The sequence below is a fragment of the Tamandua tetradactyla genome, chromosome 5, assembly GCF_023851605.1.
Source record: "Tamandua tetradactyla isolate mTamTet1 chromosome 5, mTamTet1.pri, whole genome shotgun sequence".
NCBI lineage: Eukaryota > Metazoa > Chordata > Mammalia > Pilosa > Myrmecophagidae > Tamandua > Tamandua tetradactyla.
The window spans coordinates 169,508,065-169,535,106 of NC_135331.1; the positions used below are offsets into that span (position 1 = coordinate 169,508,065).

General features: G+C 38.9%; 1 pseudogene; it reads left to right on the top strand.

The window, feature by feature from the left end:
• Positions 1-27,022, top strand: part of LOC143683379 (DDB1- and CUL4-associated factor 13 pseudogene) — a 46,429-nt pseudogene extending 19,407 nt beyond the window's left edge.
• The last annotated feature ends 20 nt before the right edge of the window (positions 27,023-27,042 follow it).

The window sequence follows — 27,042 nt, forward strand, 5'->3', positions numbered from 1 at the left end:
CTAGTTTTCTCTCCTGGCTTCCTGTTTCATGAAGCTCTCCTGGTGGCGGGGGCAGGGGGGTGGGTGGTTTCCTTCTTCATCTCCAAAGATTGCTAACTGGTGGACTCTCTGCTTCTTGTGGCTATGTCATTCTTCTCTGCTCTCTATGAATCTCTCTCATTCTCCAAAATGTTTCCTCTTTTATAGGATTCCAGTAAACTAATCAAGTCCCACCCAAATGGGTGGAGACACATTTCCACCTAATCCAGTTTAACAACCATTTTTGATTGAGTCACATCTCCAGGGTGATGATCTAATTACAGTTTCAAACATACAGTACTGAATAGGGATTAGAAGAAATGGCTGCCTTTACAAATGGGATTAGGATTAAAACAATGGCTTTTCTAGGGTACATAAATCATTTCAAACCTGCACACATACAATGGAATATTTTGCTGCAGTAAGATGAAATGATGTCCTGAACCACATGACAAGTTGGATGAAACTTGAGGACAAAATGCTGAGTAAATAAACCAGACACAAAAGGATAGATGTTGTGTGATTTCACTTTTATGATCATGGTAAAGGTAAAGGCAGAAGCTTATAATACAGGATATAGGGGACCTAGAGATACACAGAAACTAGAGATGGCTGAATGGTTAGCTAATGAGATTGAACTTAAATGTAAGGGAACAGATAGAAGTGAAGGCAGTTCATTAGTGGGTCTATAAGTAATATTGCCATATTGAAGGTGAACATGATTGAAAGGGGTTGTATAGAGCAGGCAACGGTGGTTCAGGGCAGAGTTCCCACCTGCCATGCCAGAGACCTGGTTTGTTTCCCAGTGCCTGCCCATGTAAAAATAATAATAATAAAATAAAAAATAAAAAAGAAAGGGGTTATATAGAACCATGTGTCCCACCAATTAACACTACAAATATACATAAGTTCTTGCATGAACTACTTCAAAGGTATCTTGTACAAAGAGTGTATGATATCAGGTTGTAAGAGGAAAACTGCTGTTGCATGCTATGGGCTATGTTTAAGAGGAAAACATCAATAGCACCACAGCAATACCAGGGGTAAATAATGCGAGGAGGAACAACAGTTAATGGGAAGTTTGGGTTTTCTATTTGGTGAGGATGTGTTTATTGGTTATTTTTATCTTGAGAAAAATGAAATTGTCTAAAATTGAAAGTGTTGATGGACTGTGGACTTTGGACATTATAAGTGATGCCCAATGGATGGAGGTGGCTGAAGGATGCATGGACTGAGAAGTAGAACAGTGAATGCTGTTGTATACATATGATTGAATATTGTGCTGCTACAGAAAGGAACAAAGTTGTGAGACGTGCAACATTGTGAATGAATCTGTGGGACATTTTGTGATGCAAAACAAGACAGAAACAAAAGAGCAAATATTGTATGGTCTTATTTTGAAAATATTTATAAGAATATTGAAGCTTAGATTGTAAGCTCTTATAGCAGTCACCTTTAGTTTGGAGTAATAATTGTTATTTTTAGATTTTGAGAGGTTGTGCTATATATATATATATATAGTATAGTGGTATTTAACAATAAGAACACAGCCAATCAGGTCAAGATTAAGGTAATTCAGAATACAGGAGTAAGGAAGACATTGTCTGTATTTCAGAACTTCACCTACTCTATGAGACCAAAGGAAGAAAGTTTTATTTTGTTCAGAATCTAAATTTTCTGTAACACATAATCTAACTCAACCTGTCTGGATAGATCATTTTAACAACCAAACACAGGGAGCCCAAAATGGGATTGAGGGCCTTTAATCCTGTATAGTTTAATGTAATGCCTGGGTACATCCTAGAGTATGCTAATGAGATACTCAAAAAATATTGGCAGAGTCCCTTGAGGGATCAGAGAAAAAAATATGAAACTATTAAATTTTACTCTAGGAAAACCCCTCATACTATCTCAAATATTAGGGACTCCCAAGGCAATAAATAGACCAAGCCCTTCATCTTGAGGTTTACTTTTGTGAAGCTTATTTACATAGCAGAGAAGCTTAGCCTACCTATAGGTATGCCTAGGAATTACTTCCAGAGGACCTCTTTTGTTGCTCAGATGTGGCCTTTCTCTCTCTAAGCCCAATTCTGCAAGTGAAATTATTACCCTGCCCCCTACATGGGACATGACATCCAGGTGTGAAAATCTCCCTGTCAATATGGGATGGGACTACCAGAGATGAGCCTGGCCCTGCCATCATGGGATAAATGATGCCATCCTGACCAAAACGAGGAAAAGAAGTGTGACAAATAAGGTATCAGTGGCTGAGAGACCTTAAATGGAATTGAGAGGTTACTCTTAAACAAGCTGCTACCTATCATAGTTTGCTAAACATCAACCCCTAAAACCATTCCTGCCAAACCTAAAGACCACCTAGGGCTTCATATGAGATTCTGTAGAGGTTCCATGCAATCAGTTTACCAAAAAGTTACGATCATCAAATGGGTTCCTAGGCCACAAAAGTCCTGAAAGCCAGATGGGCCAGCCTCTCCAGAACATCAACTGCCTCCATCCCCCATCCCGTATTATTGACAGCTCCTTTCAATACAGAAACATTAGAATGGGCATAGCCCAAATAACCCTACAGAGTGAGAGAAAGCTCAGATGAGAAGCTGGAGTTATACAGAGAAGATAAGGCTTAACAAATGAGTATCGTTGTTGAATCTTTATTTTGATATTTCTTTTAATCTCCAGCGTCTTGGAGCAACTAGTAGCTAAAACCTAAAATTGTGGAATTGTAACTCATACAAAGTCTGAAATCTGTTCTACAACTAATTTTTGCGGTGTACTTTGAACTTTATTGCTTTTTTGTATACTTTATCACAAAAGAAAAAACAAAAGGGTGCATGGGTGGTTCAGTGGTAGAATGCTTGCCTTCCATGTGGGAGACCTGGGTTCGATCCCTGGATCATGCACAACCCCCGCAAAAAAAAAAAAAAAAATGCGTCAATTGCAATGATGAATGCACAGCTGTATGATGGTACTATGAACCATTAATTGTACACCTCAGATGGTTACATGGTATGTGAATGTACTGTATACATCAAAACAAAATTGCATTAAAATAAAAATTAATAAATAAAATAGATTAAAGACTAAATGTAAGTGCCAGTACCATAAGACATCTAGAAGAAAATGCAGTGAAACATCTTCAAGATCTCATAATAGGAGGTAGCTTCTGAAATTTTACACCTAAAGGACAAGCAGTGAAAGAAAAAATAGACAAATGGGAACTTCTGAATATCAGAGCTTCTGTGCCTCAAAGATCTTGTCAAAAAAGTGAAGAGATAGCCAACTTAATTGGAGAAAATATTTGGAAATCATGTATTGGATGAAGGCTTGATATCCTGCATATATAAAGAAATTATACAGCTCAACAACAAAAGAACAAACAACCCAGTTATTAAATGGGCAGAGGATATGAATACACACTTTTCTGAAAAGCAAATACAGATGGCTAAAAAGCACAGGAAGAGAAGCACAATTTTATTAGCTATAAGGGAAACGCCAATCAAGACTATAATGAGATATCACTTCACACCTATAAGAATGACTGCTATTAAACAAACAGAAAACTACAAATGTTGGAGACAATGTGAAGATATTAGAACACTTATTCACTGTTGGTGGGACTTTATAATGGTGTAGTCACTGTGGAAAAGTGTTTAGTGATTCCTCAGAAAACTAAATATTGAGTTGCCCTATGACCCAGCAATACCAATACTCAGTATTTACCCAAAAGAGCTGAAAGTAATGACATAAACTGACATTTTCACACTGATGTTCATAGTGGCATTATTAACAATTACCGAAAGTTGGAAACATTCCAAGTGCCCATCAACAGGTGAGTGGATTAACAAAATGTGGTATATACATATGATGGGATATTACGCAGCAGCAAGATGAAATGAGGTCCTGAAGCATATAACAATTGGATGAACCTGGAGGACATAATGCTGAATGAAATAAGTTAGACACAAAAGGACAAATACTGTATGATCTTGCTATTATGACTCTGGTAAAGGTAATCTCAGAGGTTACGCTTTAGAATACACGGTACACAAAAGCCAGAGATGGAGGAAATACTATTCAATGAGGTTGAACCTAAATGCAAAGTAATGGATTGAAGCGATGGTAATTAATTAACAGGGTTATAAGTAACATGGCCATATTGATAGTGAATATGATCGGAAGGGGATATGTAGTGCCATGTATACCACTGATTAAATCTACAATTACAATAAGTTTTTGCATGAACTATTTCACAGGTGTGATATTGGACAAAGAGTCATTAGTAGAAGGATATAGAGAGAAAATTAAAAATGCATGTTATGGCCAATAGTTAACAGGAAGACATCAACAGTACCATAGCACCATCAGAGGCAACTAATTGGGGGGAAAGGACAAGTTATAAGGGTAGTTTCGACGCGATAGTTGGTAACACTGTGTTTGTCAGTGCTTTGTCCCTAAGGACCAATGAAAATTGTCTAAAATTGAGAGTGCTGCTGATTGTATAATCAAGAGCAAGAATACTGTAATATATGGTTCATTTACTTTGGACATTATGCGTGATGCCCAATAGATGGAGGAAGTCAAAGTGTACAATGACTGAGAAGCAGAATGGCAAACTGTGATACATTTATATGATGGAATATGATGAAACTACAAAAAGGAAGGATGTTGAGAGGCACACAATGAGTTGAATAAATCTTGAGGACAATGTGGTGTGCATAATAAGTTGAAAACAAAAATGCAAATATGCCAATGTCTCTTTCAGAAAAAACTTATTAAAAAATTGGAGCCTATATTGTAAACCTGTAAGTGTATTTGTAGAATCTGAGACAGTGAATTATAGATGTTGTTATAGTTTGCTAGCTGCTGGAATGCAACACACCAGAGACAGACTGGCTTTTAATAAAAGGGGATTTATTTTGTTCGTTCTTCAGAGGAAAGGCAGCTAACTTTCCACTGAGGTTCTTTCTTATGTGGAAGGCACAGGATGGTTTCTGCTGGTCTTCTCTCCAGGCCCCTGGGTTCCAACAACTTTCCCCAGGGTAACTTCTTTCTCTTCTTTCTGCATCTCCAAAGGCTTGGACTGAGCTGCAAGTGCTCAGATGAGGATTGCCAAGCTGCTTAGCTGTGCTGCGTTGTGATCTCTCATTTAAGCACCAGCCAATTAAGTCAAACGTCACTCATTGCAGCAGACATGCTTCTAACTGACTGCAGATGTAATTAGCAACAGATGAGGTTCACGTACCATTGGCTTATGTTCACAGCAACAAGATTAGGTATGCTCACCTGGCCAAGTTGACAACTGAAACTAACTAACACAGATGTATCAGCTGGTATTTCCCTGGAACTTTGAGTAACTCTGTGACACCTAAGACCCATAAATGCAGTGCCACAACCCTGAAAATTAGCATAGCTATTTATAATAGCAGTTTAAGTAATAAAAAAAGAGATCAATCCCAATTGGAGTTAAAAACGAAGCCAAAGGAAATATAATAAGAATTTTTTTTTTTAGTTTGGCTGGGTCTAAGATAAATCAGAATACAGGGCAAGAGATGATACTGCATGTATTCTAGAACTTCGTCTAGTATATGAGATCAAAGACAGAGAGGTTAATTATGTCTAGAACATAAATTCTCTGTAACAAAAAATCTAAATCAACCTGTCTGGATAACTCATTTAAACAACCCAAAATCCTCTAATCTGGAACAGGAATGAGACCTTGCAGTTCTATACATCTTAATGTAATACCAGGATATATCTCAGACTATGGTGGGTTGATAATTAAAAAGTATTGGTAGAGTCCCTAGAGGATCCAAATGGGGGAAATATGTATATATGTGTATGCACATAGTTCCAAATATATATATATGGAACTATTAAACTTCCCTTCTGGGAAACCCTGGGTACCCTCTCAGCCATTGAGGACTCCCAAGAAAATAGGCCAAGCCCTTGATTCTGAGGCTTGCCCTTATGGAACTTATTTCTGTAAGGTAGAAGCTAAGACTACTCATAACATGGCCTAAGAGTTGCTTCCAGGACACCTCTTTAGTTGCTCAAAGGTTCAAAGGTGGTCTCTCTCTCTCTCTCTTTCTCTCTCTCTCTCTCTCTCTCTGTCTCTCTCTGTCTCTCTCTCTCTCTCTGTCTCTCTCTCTCTCTCTGTCTCTCTCTCTCTCTCTCTCTCTCTCTCTCTCTCTCTCTCTCTCTTTCTCTCTCCCAATTCTGCAAGGAAAATCATTATCCTCCCCCTTTGGGGGACATGACATTCACAGATGAAAATCTCCCTGACAATGTGGGATGTGACTTCTGGAAATGAGTCTAGGCCTGGTACTGTGGCTTCTGGACCAAAAAGGAGGAAAGTAATCTGACAAAATAAGACATCAGTGGGTAAGAGATCAAATAGCATAAAGAGACTATTCAGGAGGCAATTCTTATATAAGCTTCGGTTTGATAGTATTAATTGCTATGGTTGCTAAACCCCAACCAATATTGACTCTTAAGAATACTGAGAGCTTGAACTGAGACTCTATAAAGATTTCATGGACTAAGATTGCTTTCCTGAAACTTCTAATTCCTGAAGTGTTCCTAAACAGATAAATCCTGAAACCCAGAGGGACCAGCCTCTCCAAGATTATCAATTGATTACGTCCCCTATCCTTTATTGTTGATGCCCCTTCTCAACATAAAAAAGTCATAATGGGCATTACTTAAAGATCCTTATAGATTGGAAGAGGGATCAGAGGAAAAGGAGGGGGTTAAGAGAGAAAATAGGATTTAACAAATGAGTATAACTGCTCAATCACTGTATTAATATTCTGCCTGGCTTCCAGCATTCTGTAACAGCTAGAAGGAAACATCTGAGGTGTTGGAAGAGTAGCCCTTGACAAACTCTGGTGATCTGTTTCCTAACTACTGTTTGAAGTGTGCTTTGAACATTATTGCTTTTTCTTTCTTTTCTTTGTATAAATATTATATTTTATAATAAAAAGCCTTCACAAATAAAAGAATTTCTTAAATATCTTGCTAATCTTGCTTTGTTCTAATATGAGCAATTAACTCAAAGCTAAATATATAATTAAGCAAGCCTCATCAATAGTGGATATAGATCATATTTCAAATAATCTTTTACATAAATTTGAGGGGAGGAACTGACTTCAGAATTGAATAGTATATTTTAGTCCAGTTTTGTGGTTGAGAAACAGCTCAGACTAGAAGCATCTGCTCTGGCATTTTCTAATTTACTTGTATTTAGTGTGAATATATTTGAATTTAAGATTTCTTTACAGGAATCTATTAAATCTATACATCTAGTGTGGGATGGATTAATCTAATTAATTATAATTGGATTAACTAGTTAAAGCAATATAATCTGTGAATCTACTTAACCTGGCACTTGTAGCTGAAATTAAGTAGCAAAAAACAAAAAGAGAATAAATCATAGCTATAACCAACCCCTCCAAATTGTGGAACCCTATCCTTCTCTCACAATTCCTCCAATGAGGACATCAGTATCAGTATGTATATTCAGTATGAGTAGAGTTTAATTTACATTTTAAGATTAAAAAATAATTAAAAAAAGGATTTTTAATATTCTTTTTATAAAATTAATATTATAGCATTTTAAATACTCCCCTGCATGGTGGAAATAATCCTGTTTCACCAGATGAAACTGCAGTGGAGTGCCCTGAAATAATTGACTTGAAACACACTTCTATTTCTTTTCTTGACCCACCCCCACAACCCATCTTTTCTTCAAGACCCATAAGTAGACTAAAGTCACAACAGGCCCTGAAAAGTGAGGTACAAAGTATAATGACCCATGAGGAGGTATGCTATATTCTGAAAAAACTGCATGAGTTTTCCAATCTATGTAGACAGAAATCATGGGAATATATATGGTAACAGATATTAAAGGTGTGGGATAATGATGAAAGGAAAATAAAGTTGGATCAAGCTGAATTTACTGATACGGGCCCACTAAGCAGAGATTCTGCATTCAATGTTGTAGCTCAAGGGGTTAGAAAGGGCATTAACAGTTTGTTTGGATGGTTGGCTGAAACATAGATCCAAACGTGGCCAGTATTAGCTGTGGTCAAAATGCCAGAACTGCCCTGATATAATGGAGAAGAGGGGATCCAGAGGTTCAGAGAGATTGGAATGTTAGAGTGGGTTTATCATGGAAGACCTGCTCAAAAACCCCAGGAATGTCCAGAGGACACATCTTTCACCAGAACCGTGAGAAATGAATTCATGAGGCTAGCTTCTTCATCCCTGAAAAGCTCTGTAGTCACTCTTCTCTGTAACTTAGATATTATTGTGGGACTACTGTCACTGACCTGGAACCCTCAGAATTGGGATGATCAGATCCTGAGATGGCAGGAGCCATGTGGCAATGATTAATCCCCATAGACAAGGTGGGTATGGCCACCACAATGGACAGCAGACTCAAAGCAGCAGTCAAAATAATCTGACTTCCAGAGACTTATGGCATTGGCTAGTAGGTCATGGGGTACCTAGAAGTAAAATATATGGCCAGTGTATTAAATTCTTGTTTGAGCTGTATAAGCAGAAGACTTCTAGGTCAAGTAAACAGAAGTCTAACTTTGAACAAAAACAGAGTCATGGCCCATTAATCAATTCCCAGGCTTGGCCCCTTGAATGAGAGGAGGGCTGGGTATGCTTGGGGAAGGATCCTGTTACACTGCCTAAAATTTTCACTGTTAACCTTCCTCCCAGCCTTTCCCAAGGAAACCTATGGCCTTTTACCAGGGTGACTGTGCACTGGGGAAAAAGAAAATGACCAGATATTTGGGGGATTATTGGACACTGGCTCAGAAGTGACACTAATTCCAGGAGACATAAAACATCACTCTGGTCCACCAGTCAGTGTAGGGGCTTATGGAGATCAGTAATTGATGGAGTTTTAGCTCAGGTCCATCTCACAGTGGGTCCAATTGGTCCCTGGGCCCACTCTGTGGTCATTTCCCCAGTTCAAGAATGCATAATTGTTTCAGTATGCTGAAACATACTCAGCAACTGACAGAATTCCCAATTGGTTTTCTGACTAATGGAGTGAAGGCTATTTTGGTAGGAAATGCCAAGTGGAAGTCACTAGAACCACCCCTAGCTAGCAAAATAGTGAATCAGAAGCAATACCATATTCCTGGAGGGATTGCAGTGATTAGTGCCACTCTTAAGGACTTGAAGGATGCAGGGGTGGTTCTTCCAACCATATCCGTGTTCAACTCTTCTATTTGACCTGTGCAGAAACCAGACAGGACTTGGGGAATGACAGTGGATTATTGTAAACTTAACCAGGTGGTGACTCCAATTGCAGCTGCTGTTCTAGATGAAGTATCATTGCTTGAACAAATCAACACATCACCTGGTACCTGGTATGCAGTCATTGATCTAGAAAATACATTATTCTCAATAGCTGTCAGTAAGGACCACCAGGAACAGTGTGCATTTAGCTGGCAAGGCCAGCAGTATACCTTCACGGTCCTGCCTCAAGGGTATATGAACTCTCCAGCCTTATGTTACAATCTTGTCCATAGGGATGTTGATCATTTCTCCCTCCCACAAGACATCACACTGGTCCATTATATTAATATCATGCTGATAAAACCTAATGAGCAAAAAGTAGCAACTACTCTAGATTTATTGGTAAGGCATTTACATGTCAGGGGATGGGAGATAAATCCAACAAAAATGCATTGCGTTCCACCTCAGTGAAATTTCTAGATGTCCAGTGCTGTGGGGCATGTTGAAATATCCCTTCTAAAGTGAAGGATAAGCTGTTGCATCTGGTGCCTCCTATGGCCGAAAAAAGAGGCACAATGCCCAGTGGGCCTCTTTGGATTTTGGAGACAACATATCCCTTATTTGGGTGTGCTACTCCAGCCCATTTGCCAAGTGACCAGAAAAGCTGCTAGTCTTAAGTTGGGACCAGAACAAGACAAGACTCTGTCATATCCAGTTTGCTGTGCAAGCTGCTCTGTCATTTGAGCCAAATGATCTGGCAGATACAATAGTGCTGGAAGTGTCAGTGGCAAATAAGGATGCTGTATGGAGACTGTGGCAGACCCCTACAGGAGAATCACAATGCAGACCCTTAGGATTTGGGGGTCTTACCATCTGCTGGAGATTACTTTCCTTTTGAGAAACAGCTTTTAGCCTGCTACTGGGCCTTACTAGAGACTAAATGCTTACCCATAGGCCATCAAGTTACTGTGAAACCTGAGTTGCTTATCATGAGCTGGGTGTTGTCTGACCCACCAAGCCATAATGTTGGGCATACACAGCAGCAGTCCATCATAAAATGGAAATGGTATATTAGAGATAGGGCTCAAGCAAGTCCTGAAAGTATGATTAATTTACATGAGGAAGTGGCCCAAATGCCCATGGCCCCCACTCCTGCCACATTACCTTCTGTTTCTAAGATCAGAGCTATGGCCTCTTGGGGAATTCCTTACAGTGAGTTGACTGAGGAAGAGAAAACCTGGGCCTGGTTTATAGATGGTTCTGTATGATATGCAGAGACCACCTGCAGCACTACAACCCCATTCTAGGATGTCTTTAGTGGTGAGGGAAAAACCTCCCAGTGGCTGGATCTTTGAGCAGTGCACCTGGTTGCTTATTTTGCCTGAAAAGAGAACTGGCCAGAATAAACTAACCAGTAACTAGTTTAGCTAGCTAGTAAACTGACTCATGGGCTATTGCTGTTGGTTTGACTGGATGTTCAGGACTTGGAAAGAGCATGATTGGAAAATTGGTACCAAAGAGTCTAGGGAGCCTGAGTGAGTAAACAACACAAAGATATTTGTGTCTATGTGAATGCTCACCAGAGAGGGACTTCAATAGAGGAAGGTTTTAATCAAGTGGATAAGATGATGCATCCTGTGGATTCAAGTCATCCTCTTCCCTCAGCCACTCCTGCCATTGACCAATGGGCTCATGAACAAAGTGGTCATGGTGGTAGGGATGGAGGTTATGCATGGGCTCAGCAACATGAACTTCCACTCACCAAGGCTGACCAGCAACAGCCACTGCTGACTGCCCAATCTGTCAGCAGCTGAGATCCATACTCTTTCCCTAATAGAGCACTATTCCCCAAGATGATACCTACTTCCATCATGGAAGGGGCAGTGATTTGTTGTAACTGGAGTAGACACATACTACATACTCCAGATATGGGTTTGCATTCCCTGCACACAATGCTTCCACAAAAACTACCATCCATGGACTTACAGAATGGCTTATCTATCATGGTATTCCCCACAGCATTGCTTCTGATCAAGGAACCCATTTCACAGCAAATGAAGTGTGGGAATGGGCACATGCTCATGGAATTCTCTGGTCTTGCCATATTCCCATCATCCAGAAAAGCTGGGTTGACAGAACAGTGGAATGGCCTTTTGAAGACCCAATTACGGTGCCAACTAGGTGGCAATACTTTGCAGGGCTTGGGCAGTTTTCTTCAGGAAGCTTCATATGCTCTGAATCAGCATCCACTGTATGGTGCTGTTTCTCCCATAGCCAGGATTCATGGGTCCAGGAATCAAGGGTTGGCACCATAATTGGTGGCACCACTCACTATCATCTCTAGTGATGCACTAGAAAATTTTTTTCTTCCTTTCCCTGAAACTTTAAGCTCTGCTAGTTTACAGGTCCAAAAGGAGGAGTGCTCCTACCAGGAGACACAACAATGATTCCATTGAATTGGAAGTTAAGACTGCCACCTGGTCACTTGGGCTTCTCATACCACTGATTCAACAGGCACAAATCTCATGCAACTGTCTAGGGTAACTGATTCTGACTATCAAGGGGAAATAGGACTGCAGCTACACAATGGAGATAGAGAAGAGTTTTCCTGTAATGCAGGAGATCCCCTAGAGTGTCTCTTAGTATTTCCAAGACCTGTAATTAAAGGAATGGAAAACTGCAACAATCCAATCAAGGCAGGACTACTAATGGCCCAGAAACTTCAGGAATGAAGGTTTGGGTCACTCCACCTGGCAAGGAACCACGGGCAGCTGAAGTGCTTGCTAAGGGTAAAGGAAACATGGGATGGGTAATAGAAGAAGATAGTGATAAATATGAACTATGACCACATGACCAATTACAGAAATGAGGACTGTGATTGTATGAATATTTCCTCCCTGTTTTCTTATGAGTATATTTGTATTTGTACATAAGCAAATATCTTATTTTCCTCTTATCATAAGACATAAGTTGTATTGTTTGTGGTATAGTATTTAAGTCATAGGATATGAAGTTTAAGAGTGAATGTTACCTAAGGATTTGCACTCTATTCTGGAGAGATGTAGTGCATTTCTGGTTATACTTAGGATTATTAGGTGAAACATGCTTGTTATTGTGGGTTTTTTTTGGAAATTCAGCATGTTTCAAGATGACTTGTATGACTACCAAGTTGAAAGGGGTGAACAGTGATGGTTAGGTTCTGGTGTCAACTTGGCCAAGTGATTATGCCCAGTAGTCTGGTCAGGTAAGCACTGGCCTGACCATTGGGATATTTCATGGCTGATTGATAAACTGAAAGGCTGGTGTATTAAATCATCCATCAGTTGATTGCATCTATGGCTGATTACATCTGTGATCAACTAAGATGTGTCTCCCACAATGAGATAATCAAGTCAATTGAAGGATTTTAAGAGAGAAGAGAGACTTTTTCCCTACTTCTTCAGCCAAAGAACCTCTCTGTGGAGTTCATCCAGACCTTTCATTGTTGCTGCCAGCTTCACAGCCTGCCCTACAAGTTTCAAACTCTTCCATTCCCACGGTTGCATGAGACACCTTTATAAATCTCATATTTACAGATCTCTCCTATTTGTTCTGTTTCTCTAGAGAACACTGACCAACACACACACATATAATAAAATTTTCTATTTTAGCCACTTTTTCCTTTCTTTTATTATAGAAGTTGTAAGTTTATTGAAAACCTATTCAGAAGGTACCGAGTTCCCATACCCTCCCCACATGCAGCTTTCCTTATTATTATTAACACTTTGCATTAGTGTACTATGTTGGTTACAATTGATGAAACAATATTATTATAATTATACTATTAACTACAGTCCATAGTTTACCTTAACGTTCACTCTTTGTGTTGTAAAGTTCTGTGGTTTTCAATTTTTTTTTCTGGTAACATAAATACAAACGAAAATTTCCCGTTTTAATTACTTTCAAATATACAATTCACTGGTGTTAATTACAGTCACAATGTTGTGCTGTCACCATTCCCACCCATTACCAAAATTTCTCAATCACCCCAAATAGAAACTCCATACTTGTTTGGGCCCAGACTGACTTAATGCAGAACAAAGGATGGTGCTGCTGTGAAACCAAAAAAAAACACCACAGATATAAAAGTTGAGTTAGATTTATTGGGACTTACAAACAGAAGAAGTTCTCAGTGGTGGCCAGTCTGCAGAAATAGCTCTCCAAAAAGAATGGGGGCTGCAAGGAATAATACATGACTTTAGAGCAAAGACATTCCATTTGGTGTGAGGACGTCAGGTCTCTAGGATAATCATTAAAGGCGCCTAAGACCTGATGTTTTACTAAGATTAGTGTTTAAGACTAAGATGTAATCAATGCTGTATTTACATCTGTGGTTACATTCTTCCCCCTCCAGGGAGATTGTTTATGTTCCTGACCTCTGTCCTTGCCTAAAGCAGATTCGTTATGGGCCATTTAGGAGAGGGCCTGAGCTGTAACTTGCCATTCTCTTCCTCTCCAGCCCCTTGTAACCTATAATTTACTTTCTGTCTCTACAAATTTTATTATTCTAGATATTTCATATAAGTGGAATTATACAATATTTATCCCTTTCTGTCTGGCCTCTTTCACTCAGCATAATGTCTCCAAGGTTCATCCAGTGTGTGATATATATCGACACTTCATTCCTTGTTATGGCTGAATAACATTCCATGTATGTATGGACTACATTTTGTTTATCCATCCATCTGTTGAAGGACACTTGTGTTGCTTCCATCTTTTGGCTATTGTGAATAAAGCAGCTCTGAACATTGTCCATATATTTTTCTTGAACCCTGGAATGGGCAAGTGCATTCCCCAAGTTTGTAGAATTACTCTGAGACAGGGTTCTAAGAATGCTAAAATAGAGTAGCACCACTTGTCTTGAATATCAGAAGAGGAAGGAAAGAAAGATCACTTTCATTTGTCTTTATATTTCCAGAGTAGATGACAGCAAACAAAATTTTTCCATAATCAACGTATTGGGAATTTCAACACAGTTCCTCTCTCTCTCCCTAGAAACAAAAATTAGAATACCCCAACAGGCTTTAGGCATTATTGCCGGAAAAAAGGCCCCTCACCTCCAAGGCGCATTCCTCAAGGAATTGGCATATTGTATATAAATTATGGACGTTTTAGAAGGCTTTGCAAATAATTTAGAGAGGATGCATTAATGTCAGAAGAACTGCCACTTTCAAGGAAAGGAGGAATTTAAAATAGAGAACAACTGTCTAGGGTGGGTTTCTGGCAGTAGATAAGAGGGTGTTACTTTCCCACCCAGGGAGGCAAGAGGAATTTTGCACCTGACAGGGTTTACTGCACATTATCTCATCTGATCCTCCCAACAGCTCTAAGTAGTAGGTATTATTACCCTTAAAAGATTAGGAAATTAAGGTTCAGAGAGGTTATATGAGCCAGCATTTCAGTGGTGGAGCTGAGATTTGTTTTCTAATTCCAAACCCCATCTTTACTTCACACTGTTTTCAGAAAGCCAATGAAAGTACGTGATCAGCCAGACACCATCATATGCTTTAAATATAAAGATTTGCACAGCCCCAGCCAAGCTCTTGAAGGCCTTGGGTCAGCTCAGCCCCAAGTCCAAAGAACATGCTAGGAACAGATCAGACATGAGTTTTATTAGGACTTATGAACAGGAAAGGGTCTCTGGTAGCAGCCATCCAGAAAATGGAAATAGTGCCCTGCAAAGGCAGGAGTGCAGGGGCAGCTTATAAGGGATTAGGACAAAGACATTCCATGGGGTATGAGAACAGAGTTTCAGCAACATCTCATGACACAGTCTGGAGATTTGTTATCAACAGTGATGAGGGGAGAAGCGTTTTAGTGCTTTACAAGATAAGTGCTTTACGATACCACTTGTACATTCCTCCCTCCCAGAGGATGTCTGTTGACCTTTAACTTCTGTCTTGGTCATGTAGGTGGCTACACGCAGCAACTTACTCTCAATATGGAGGGGGAGCCACACCCTGGGTCTCCACATGTACTATGTCTCAAAATAAAAGAATTATTTCCATTCCCCATTCTGAACCATATTGTTGAACTTTAAATTCTAGGCAGATAATTGTTCTCATTGGCTGAACAAAAAACATAATCTAGCAGTGAATGCCTAGGGCTGACTTTAGAAGGATTTCTTCACGTTAAGTATAATGACCAATTATTTAGAGCACTTTTTATTTTTAATTATATATATATTTATATATATATATATATATACATATATAAACATATCATGCAATCATCCAAAGTGTATAATCAGTGGTTCACAATGCCATCATATAGCTGTGCATTTATCATCACAAAATTGACTTTTTTTTCTTTTTTTGTGAATAATAACATATGTATAGGGCAGGGGATGGTGGTGCAGTGGCAGAGTTCTTGCCTGCTGTGCCAGAGACTCGGGTTCAATTCCTGGTGCCTGCCCATACAATAGTAGTAGTAATAATAATAATAATAATAAATAACACATATACAAAAAAAGTTATAAATTTCAAAGCACATCACAACAATTAGTTGTGGAGCAGATTTTAGAGCTTGGTATGGGTTACAATTCCACAATTTTAGGTTTTACTTCTAGCTTCTCTGTGACACTGGAGACTAAAAGAAATAACAATGTAATGATTTAGCAATCATATTCATTTGTTAAACCCTACCATCTCTGTATAATTCCACTATTACCTTTGACCTTTCTCCCACTCTTTAGGCGTATTTGGGCTATGCTCATTCTAACTTTTTAATGTTGAAAGGAGCTTGTTCTAGTTTGCTAACTGCCAGAATGCAATATACCAAAAACGGAATGGCTTTTAAAAAGGGGAATTTAATAAATTGCTAGTTTACAGTTCTAAGGCCCTGGAAAATGTCCCAATTAAAACAAGTCTATAGAAATGTTCAATCAAAGACATCCAGAGAGAGATACCTTGGTTCAAGAAGGCCAATGAAGTTCAGGGTTTCTCTCTCAAGTAAGAAGGCACATGGAGAACATAGTCAGGACTTCTCTCTTAGCTGGAAGGGCACATGACGAACACAGTGTCATCTGCTAGCTTTCTCTCCTGGCTTCCTGTTTCATGAAGCTACCCTGGAGGCGTTTTCCTTCTTCATCTCCAAAGGTCACTGGCTGGTAGACTCTCTGCTTCATGGTGCTGCAGCATTCTCTGCTCTTTCCGAATCTCTAGCTTTCTCCAAAATGTTTCCTCTTTTATAGGATTCCAGTAAACTAAACAACACCCACCCAAATGGGTGGAGACACGTCTCACCTAATCCAGTTTAACAACCACCCTTGATTGAATCACATCTCCAGGAAGATGATCTAGTTACACATTCACGCATACAGTACTGAATAGGGATTAGAAGAAACGGCTGGATTTATAAAATTGGATTAGAATTAAAACATGGATTTTCTAGGGTACATACATCCTTTCAAACTGGCACAGGGCTGTTGATAATATGGTATAGGGAGATGGAACTAGTTGATGTTCTGGAGAGGCTGGCCTCTCTGCATTTCCGGACTTACCTGGTCCAAGGACCCATCTGGAGGTTGCAGGTTTCTAGAAAGTTACCCTCATGCACAGAACCCTTGTAGAATCTTAGATAATGTCCTAATGTTGTTTAGGATTGGCAGGGATGGTTTTGGTTGGGGTTTGGCAAGCTATGATAAGTAACAATATATTTAGAGCACCTTTTAAGAACTTTTTTTTGTTAATTATATTAACATATTACTGAAAAATGCTTGGAATTGTGTCTGAAATATATATGTATTATTCCACATTATTATTACAACTTTAGTTAGATACTATGGTGAAAATATAAGATGGAAAACTAATATAGGACTTCTGGGTCAAGATGGCAGCTTAAAAATGTGCGCATTTTAGTTTGTCCTCCAGAACAACTACTAAATAACTAGAAACAGTACAAAACAGCTCCCAGAGCCATGATAGTGACCAAATACACAGCGTACCCCAGTCTGGACCAGCTGGACCCGCTGCAAGCACCCCCAGGAACCGTGAGTTCCCAAAGCTGTGGCGGCCAGCGCCCCTCCCCCACAGGCCGCTTCCCAGAGGGGAAAAGAAAGGACTTTACCAGCAGCAGGGACTGGGCACAATCAAATGCCAATTGTAGAACTAATTAACAAATTCTGACTACTAAAAATAGGCCCCCAGCTTAGGTGAACCTGCTCAAAGTGGAGGTTGCTCATTTTTGCCCCAGTGCCAAGGGGGCAGGACTGACAGAAAAAGGGGGGAAAAAAAAAGAAGGAAACAGAGGTTTTTGTGGCTGTGTATCTACAAAGGCTTGACTGCCTCTGGATACAGCGGCAGGACTTTTCAGGCTGCAACTGCCCCAGGCATAGGCAGAAGTGAGTTCTTTTGGGGGCTTATCTGGAGACTGTGCCTTCCCCAGGGGAGGGGTGAAGCCACACCCAGGTGGAATCCCTCCATCGAGGAATTCAGACACCAGAGCTTGGTAATTTGAAGCCATTAAAACCAGCCTACAACCTCTCCTCTGTCTCCACCACGCCCCCAGCAGGGAGAGTCTGCCAAAGTTAAAGGTACCGCATCATCTTATGCTGGTGGGACCTGCAGTCAGACAAGCACCACATACTGGGCAGGATAAGAAAAACAGAGTCCTGAGACTTCACAGGAAAGTCTTTCAACCTGCTGGGTCTCACCCTCAGGGAACATGGATGCAGGTGACTCTTTCCTCCTGATAGGAGGCCAGTTTGGTCTGGGAAAATCTGGCTGGGGTCTATAATATCTAAGTAGACCCTCCTAAGTGTTGGGGGGGGGGGGGAAGGCACCACACAAGCAGGGCAAGAAACAAGAAAACAAGAACTGAAAAATTCTCCTCTGTTTAAACAAAACTTAAGCTAAAGGTCCAGATAAAGCTGAACGGAATGTCAAAGAACAGATAGACAACAAATTCATCCGGCAAGAAAACCCTAGATAAAAGAAGTGAAAGCAATCTCCAGAATAAACCAACTAAGGTAATTAAATGCCTAGACACCAGCAAAAAATAACAAATCACACTAGGAAAATTGAAGATGTGGCCCAGCCAAAGGAACAAATGAACAATTCAAATGACATACAGGAGCTGAAACAATTAATTCAAAATGTACGAACAGACATGGAAAACCTCATCAAAAACCAAATCAATGAATTGAGGGAGGATATAAAGAAGGCAAGGAAAGAACAAAAAGAAGAAACTGAAAGTCTGAAAAAACAAATCACAGAACTTATGGGAATGAAAGACACAGTAGAAGAGATGAAAAAAACAATGGAAACTTACAATGGTAGATTTCAAGAGACAGAACATAGGATTTCTGAACTGGAGTACAGAACATCTGAAATCCAACAAGAAACAGAAACTATAGGGGAAAAAATGGAAAAATATGAGCAGGGACTCAGGGAATTGAAAGACAATATGAAGCGCACAAATATACATGTTGTGGGTGTCCCAGAAGGAGAAGAGGAGGGAAAAGGAGGAGAAAAACTAATGGAGGAAATTATCACTGAAAATTTCCCAACTCTTATGAAAGACTTAAAATTACAGATCCAAGAAGTGCAGCGTACCTCAAAGAGAATAGATCCAAACAGACGTACTCCAAGACATTTACTAATCAGAATGTCAGAGGTCAAAGAGAAAGAGAGGATCTTGAAAGCAGCAAGAGAAAAGCAATCCATCACATACAAGGGAAGCCCAATAAGACTATGCGCAGATCTCTCAGCAGAAACCATGGAGGCGAGAAGACAGTGGGATAATATATTTAAATTATTAAAAGAGAAAAACTGCCAACCAAGAATTCTATATCCAGCAAAACTGTCCTTCAAAAATGAGGGATAAATTAAAACATTTTCAGATAAAAAATCACTGAGAGAATTTGTGACCAAGAGACCAGCTCTGTAAGAAATACTAAAGGGAACACTAGAGACAGATATGAAGACAGAAGAGAGAGGTGTGGAGAAGAGTATAGAAAGGAAGACTATGAGTAAAGGTAAAAAGAAGGAAAATTAGATATGACATATAAAATCCAGAAGGCAAAATAGTAGAAGAAAGTACTATGGTACTTAATATTTTAAAATCTCAACTAATGTGTGAGACTAAAGCAAAAAATGTTTATTTGGTACAAATCTACACTTTGACTAGTGCATCTCCTAATATAACTTATGTGGATAGTTGATTGAACACCTTAAATACATGGAACTTTGATAGGACATGAGATTTTGTTGGTTTGTCCAGGTGATGCCCTGATAAATGCCAGAGTGATTTGATCAGTGAGTGGAAAAGTATTTGCACAGTCCCCTTTGGGGAATGGTGAGAACGGGGGAAAACTCAACTTCCCCAAGTTAAATTCTTGATATTCGTACAAGCAGTGTGGGCAACCAAAGCTATAGGCTGAGTCCCCAGTCTTGGGGTTTGTTCATATGAAACTTAACCCCACAGGGGATAGGTCAAGCCTACTTAAAATTAAGCCTAAGAGTCACCCCCAAGAGAACCTCTTTTGTTGCTCAGATGTGGACTCTCTCTCCAGCCAACACAGCAAGCAGACTCACCACCCTCCCCCTGTCTACGTGGGACATGATTACCAGGGGTGTGGATCTTCCTGGCAGCATGGGACAGAAATCCCAGAATGAGCTGAGATTCAGCATCAAGGGATTGAGAAAACCTTCTCGACCAAAAGGGGGAAGAGTGAAATGAGACAAAGTGTCAATGGCTGAGAGATTCCAAACAGAGTCGAGAAGTTATCCTGGAGGTTATTCTTATGCATTAAGTAAATATCACCTTGTTATCCAAGATGTAATGGAGAGGCTGGAGGGAACTGCCTGAAAATGTAGAGCTGTGTTCCAGTAGCCATGTTTCTTGATGATGATTGAACAATGATATAGCTTTCACAATGTGACTCTGTGAATGTGAAAACCTTGTGTCTGATGCTCCTTTTATCTACCATATCAACAGACGAGTAGAACATATGGAATAAAAGTAAATAATAGGGGGAACAAATGTTAAAATGAATTTAGTTTGAAATGCTAGTGATCAATGAAGGGGATCAGTAAGGGGTATGACATGTAAAATTTTTTTTTCTGTTTGTTATATTTTTCTGTTGTCTTTATTTCTTTTCTGAATTGATGCTAATGTTCTGGAAAATGATCATGATGATGAATATGCAACTATGTGATGATATTGTGAATTGTTGAGTGTATGTGTTGGGAATGTTTGTGTTTCTTGTAACTTTTTTTAATTAATAAAAAGTTAAAAAAACAACTAATATATATTTGCTCTAAAAACACTAATAGAAAATATAGAGTGTGCTATATAACTATATCACATTACATAAATCCAAAATTGTTACCTGAGTACCACTGAATAATGATAGTAAAAACTGCCAGTTATTAGACACTTGCTCACTATATGCCAAGAATTTCCCCAAATATCTTACATGAGTTATTTCCTTTAATATTCATATCATCCCTATGTAGTAAGTACTATTATTGACTATAATATAATAAATAACTTGTTGGTCTTTGTTCCAAGTTCTTGGGAGAGAAACATCCTCTAAATTTTTGGAATTTTCTGCATTAGGAATGTCTTTTGTAATTTATGGTGGGCCCCTGAGCACACCTGAATAGCTTAGGGTAAAAAGCTGACTCTGGGTTGGATCTTCCAGCAGAGGCATATCACCAGACCTTCCCTATCTTTGGGCAGGTGGGAGGCAGGTGGGTGCTGGAGATTAAATTCAGACACTTGGGCATTGATTGCATCAGTCATGCTGTGCAATAAAACCCATAGTGAATATATTCAAAACCACTGAAATATAAACTTTAAAATGGTAAATTTTATGCTATGTGAAATATATCTCAATTTTTAAAACTGGTATTTAAATAGAGAAAGAGAGGATCAAAGGCCTGTGCAAAGTCACAATACTAGTATCGGGTTCAGTATTTCCATGTAGGCTGAGTCAGTTCAATTGTGCTATGGATTATAGTTCAGGTTAATCAAAGAACCCTGACTTCTAATGGTATGTGAGCACATTTCTAGGAAGTTAGAAGTATATGGACTAAGTGTCAGAATAGGCTATGTTACTACCAAGAGTGAAAGACCAAGAGTAGAAGAACAAGAGTCATCCTTAGAGGGACTATACCTCCAAAATTTTCTGGGATGAACCATTTTCAATGCTCTGCTCCACTGTTGGACTATCAAATTATATGTCCCAAATTTAGATTTGAAGAATATGGTTGCCATAATTAGGTCCTAAGAACAAGAAGCATGTTGTCTGACTCAAACAGAGGGCGAGGGTGAGGATATGTCAGATGAGTGAAATCAGATAAGGCAAGACAAGGCAATGAAATGAGAAGCTCAAAGGAACTCATACTTGATTTATTAGGTGATCCGGAAATACTACAGTTCTGAGAAAGGATGTAGTTCATTTAAATCCAGTCAACAGTTATACAGCATTTCCTTTGTAGAGATACTAATAAAATCAAAGAAACACACCCACCTCACAAAGTCCTGCAAGTTCAACCTTTTAAGTTGAACCGAGTTCAGTAGTTGTGAATTTTGAGTGAATTTTTAATCTGTATCTCAATTTCTTTATTAGTAAGAAAGGGCTACTAATACCTACTTCACAGGGTTGATGGAAGGAGCTAGTTATATGAAAGTGGATTTAAAATACAGTCCTAGAAATAAAGGTCATCATTTTCTCAATATTATTTTCTCAATATTATTAATATTTCTCAATATTAATAATAACTTATATCATGTTCGAGTATTTAGAATGTGCCTGACACCCTTCTAAGTGCTTTACATGTAATAACTCATTCAGTTAATTGATATAAGGCCTAATAAAGTGCTTGACAATTAATACTCATTATATATACTATGAGTACTTTACATTTAATTATCTCATTTAATCTTCAAAACAACCATATAGGAAGTTACTGCTAACACAATCTACATTTTGCAGATGAAGAAGCCGAGTAGAGAAGTAAAGTAACTTGCCCAAGGTCACTTAGATGGGAAGTGGTAGAGCTGGGATTTGAACTTAAACTATTGACTAATACCCAATATTTTGTGTACAAATTATATGAACCAAGGAGTAATCTTGAAACATTTTTTCTTTAATTTATATTGTGCTTAACACTATAAGATTTCTGTTAATAAGTGATTTGTTTTTGAAGTGTTAGAAAAACAAGCACACAATAATTAATAGGGACCATAATGCAAAGCTAAATATCTATATTTCATGTATTTGGTATATTATCAAAATATGTTTTCTTCATTGTTTCTGATGAAAGGCAATATTTTTTCAAATTTCCAAAATGATAAGCCTTACCTAGGAGATTTTTAAATATTTTTATTGCAATATCTTCTCACATCATACAGTCCATCCAAAGTATTCAATCAGTGACTCACAATATCATCATATAGCTGTGTATTCATCACCACAATCATTTTTAGAACATTTGCATCACTCCAGAAAAAGAAACAAAAAGAAAAAACCCATACATCCCATACCTCTTATCCCTGCCTCTCATTGACCACTAGTATTGCAATCTACCCTTTTTTTTTACCCCTTACCACCCCTATTATTTATTTATTTTTGTCCTTATTTTTTTACTCATCTGTCCATACCTTGGATAAAGGGAGAATCAACTACAAGGTTTTCAAAATGACATGGTCACATTGTGAAAGCTATATAGTTATACAATCGTCTTCAAGAATCAAGGCTACTGGAACACAGCTGAACAATTTCAGGTACTTCCCTCTAGCTACTCCAATACAACAGAAACTAAAAAGGGATATCTATATACTGTATAAGGGTAATCTCTCAACTCTGTTTGAAATCTCTCAGCCACTGGAACTTTATTTTGTCTCATTTCTCTCTTCCCCCTTTGGTCAAGAAGACTCTCTTAATCCCTTGATGCTGGGTCCTGGCTCATCCTGGAATTTCTGTCCCATGTTCCCAGGGAGATTTACACCCCTGGGAATCATATCCTGTGTTGGAGGGAGGGCAGTGATTTCACCTGCCAAATTGGCTTAGAGAGAGAGAGGCCACATCTGAGCAACAAAAGAGGTTCCCTGGGGGTGACTCTTAGACATAATTGTAAGTAGACTTGGGTTCTCCTTTGCAGGAATAAGTTGCATAGGGGCAAGCCCTAAGATCAAGGGGTCAGTATATTGAACTGGTTGTCCCCACTGCTTGTGATAATATCAGGAATTCCCCAGATGGGGGAGTTGAATATTTCCTCCTTTTTACCCAGTACCCCAAAGGGACTTTGCAAGCACTTCTCTTATTCACTGCCCAAATTACTCTGGGATGTATCAGGGGCATCACATGGACCTGTACAAACCAATAAGACCTCACTCCCTATACAAGTTTCTGTGTTATTATGGTGTTCAAATAAACTGACTGTACAAGTTAAATGAGATGATGAGCTACCAAAAATCTAAGTTTTGCCATGAATAAACATCTTTTCCTTTAGTCTCACATATGAGTTGAAGTTTTTAAATATAGATTATATCATCCTTTAATCTGTATTCTGATTTACTTTACTTCTATCCTGGTTAGCTTCATTCATATTTCTAGATGAAGTAGGGGATTGTTTTTCAAAAAAGATTCCTGGACGCCAATTAAGACTCAATGAATCAGGATGCAGGCAAGAAACTTGATAATCCACAAATTTGACAAATGCCAAGGTCATATCAACAAGGAAGTTTGGGAAAGGGTAGCTGCAATTGATTACAATGACTTCCAACACCAACTACATGCAATTCTGACTCTAGATCACAGTCATAAGTTTAGGGACTCCCAGAGCCACTCTAACCAACTGAATACAATTTTGAGGGTACCTACCACCCCCTTAGGTTCAATAATTCACTAGAAAAAGAAATGCACAACTCAGGAACACACTATAATTATGATTATAATTTCATTATGGCAAAAAAAAAAAAACATACAAATCAGAAGCCAAAAGAAGAGACATATAGGGCGAGTTCTAAGAGGGTCTGAAACACAAGCTTCTGTGTCCTCTCCACGTGGAGTCAAAATGCCTCCCGGCTCCTGGCTCATTGCTCTATATTATCAATCACGGAAGTTCTCTCAAACTTGTGTCTAGAGCTTCTACTGTGGTTTGATTACAAAGGCATGATTGATGAAACAGTGCCCTCCTGGTTAAATTCAGTCTCTAGTACCCTCTTGTCTTCCCCAGAAGGTTGAGCTGATATGACATGGCTCAAAACCTTCTTCAATATGGTTAGTTCCTGGAAAGACTAAAGGTTATCCCCTTAGCATCAACCACCAGATGTGCTCAAGGGCCCACCTTGATTAACCAAAGACACTTCTATCAAGGGCATTCGAAGGATTTAGAGATAACCCCTGCCCCCACCCCTTTTCCTACCCCCAGGAAGTCAAGAAAAAGCCCATTCCTCTTTTTTGGAGGCCAGATTCATTGCTATATAGTAATGTAGAGGAAATTGTCTATTCTCCCTTGATTTTGCTTAAGATTTATGTTTTTCAACTGTATTGATCATCAATACATATGATCATCCAGATAAATATGTAATCATATCACTCTTCCTTAGAAATTAAAAAGTTCATTTCACAATTTTAATATGGTCTGTGATGAAGTACCACTTTAAAGTATAAAAACTTAAGATAATGTTAGAAAGTTCATTTCATATACTCTTTAATGAAACTAATTACACATGTTAGTGTTTGAGGGAACCAAATAAATGGTATCCTTCTTTCCCACTGGAGCTCTGAACTAATTGAGAGATAAAACCAAAGAGTAGACATGTGAAGAACCAAAATACCTTCTTTATCAGTGATCAAAGCTGACGCTAGGAAACACGGCTTCTATCTGTGAGCATGTGGGATTTCTAATTCTGAACTCCAAAATTGGGCAGACTTGCCCATCTTCTCACAGGCAGTGCTGGAAAAGCACAGGACTGCTCTGCAGGGACAGACTCCTTTCCCATTATGGCAGAACTCAGACCCTCCTTGAGAAGGCTAGCTCTTAGGTAAACTGTAGAAGTGTTGGATACATTATCTCAGATTCTTCCCCTAAATTCACCAATCAGATTCCTTGCCTTTAGTGGGGTGCATGGAAGAGGGAAGCTGAGATTGATAGGCTAGTAAAATCCTCTTCACAGAAAAGGAAAATTTTCCCACTTCACAAGAGACCCATGCTCTTTAGTTTACTTTAAATTCATTATATAAAAAGAAGAGCATAATTTGTGCGGCTTAAACATTTTTTGACATATTTTCGTTTCTCGGAAAAAATGCGTATGAAATGCAGACTGAAATTTCACTTCCTGTTATGACATCAAAAAGAGGTAAAGGATAACAGGAATCTCGACGGAAAGGGTCCGGGGTGAGAACAAGCCGCAAAGATGAAGATGCTGAGCCTGAATCTGGTAACTACAGCCGCGAAACAAAGTTGGACTTAACAAAGAGTTCCAAGAAACTATAATCCTGTCTTACATCCTTTTGAAGTTCCATGAGAATATGCAAGAGCTTTAAATGCTACCAAACTGGTATTTGCAAAAGCATTCCTTTCTTCTTTCCTAGATGGTCCTCCAGATGGAGTCAATTGCTTGCCAAAGCATCCAAGCAGCCTGGCCACCATCCTTTCTAGGGCACGTGATGGACAGGTTAAAATTCGGAACGTGACTAAACGGAAATGTATCCAAACAATACATGCACATGCAGGTTTTGGTATGAGGAGTATGTATTCGTACTCACTTTTGTGGGACTTATTTTTTTACGATTGGTGACAACAAACTGAAGCACTGGAAATGGACAGGCCAGGCTATGGAGAAGAGGAGAAGTCACTGTATCCAGTGTTAGGAAAGAGGATGCATGCTAGAATTGATCATCACTGGAAAGACCCTGTTTTGCCACATGTGGATAGCAAGTGGACATTTGGGATGAACAAAATCAATCCTATTTGTTCAAAGGATTTGACAGTACTTTTAAACATAACCCAGTTGAGACATTTCTCTTGGGAAGTTGTGCTTCTGACGGGACTATGTACTATATGATCTGAGGTAAGCTACTCCTCTGAAAAATGTTATCTTAGATATGAGAACAAATATAATCAATTGGAATCCTATGGAGGCTTTCATTCTTACAGCAAATAAAGATTAAAATTAATAAAGTTTTGATATGTGGGTACGTGGCATGCCTGTAATGGTACATATGGATCATGAATCTGCAGTGCTTGATATGGATTACTCTCCCACGGGGAAAGAGTTTGTGTCTGCTAGCTTTGATAAATCTATTCGAATCTTTCCTGTCCACAATGATCAAAGCAGGAAAATTTATCACACAAAGAGAATGCAGCATGTTATCTGCATAAAATGGACTTCTGATAGCAAGTACATTATGCGTAAATTTGATGAAATGAACATTTGTCTATGAAAAGCTAATGCTGCTGAAAAGTTGGATGTGCTTACATCACGAGAAAAAGCTGCCAAGGATTATAATCAGAAGTTGAAAGAGAAATTTCAACATCATCCTTAGATAAAACATATAGCTCGTCACCGATATCTACCAAAGTCCATCTCCAGCCAGATTCAGAAACAGCGCACCATGAAAGGAACTCGTCAATTAAAGGAAGTGAATTGTCATAAACATAGAAAGCCTGGATTTGTGTCACTTGCGTCAGAGAAGAAAAAACACATAGTTTGTGTTTATTTGGGTGTGTGAATTCTACAAATAAAAGTACT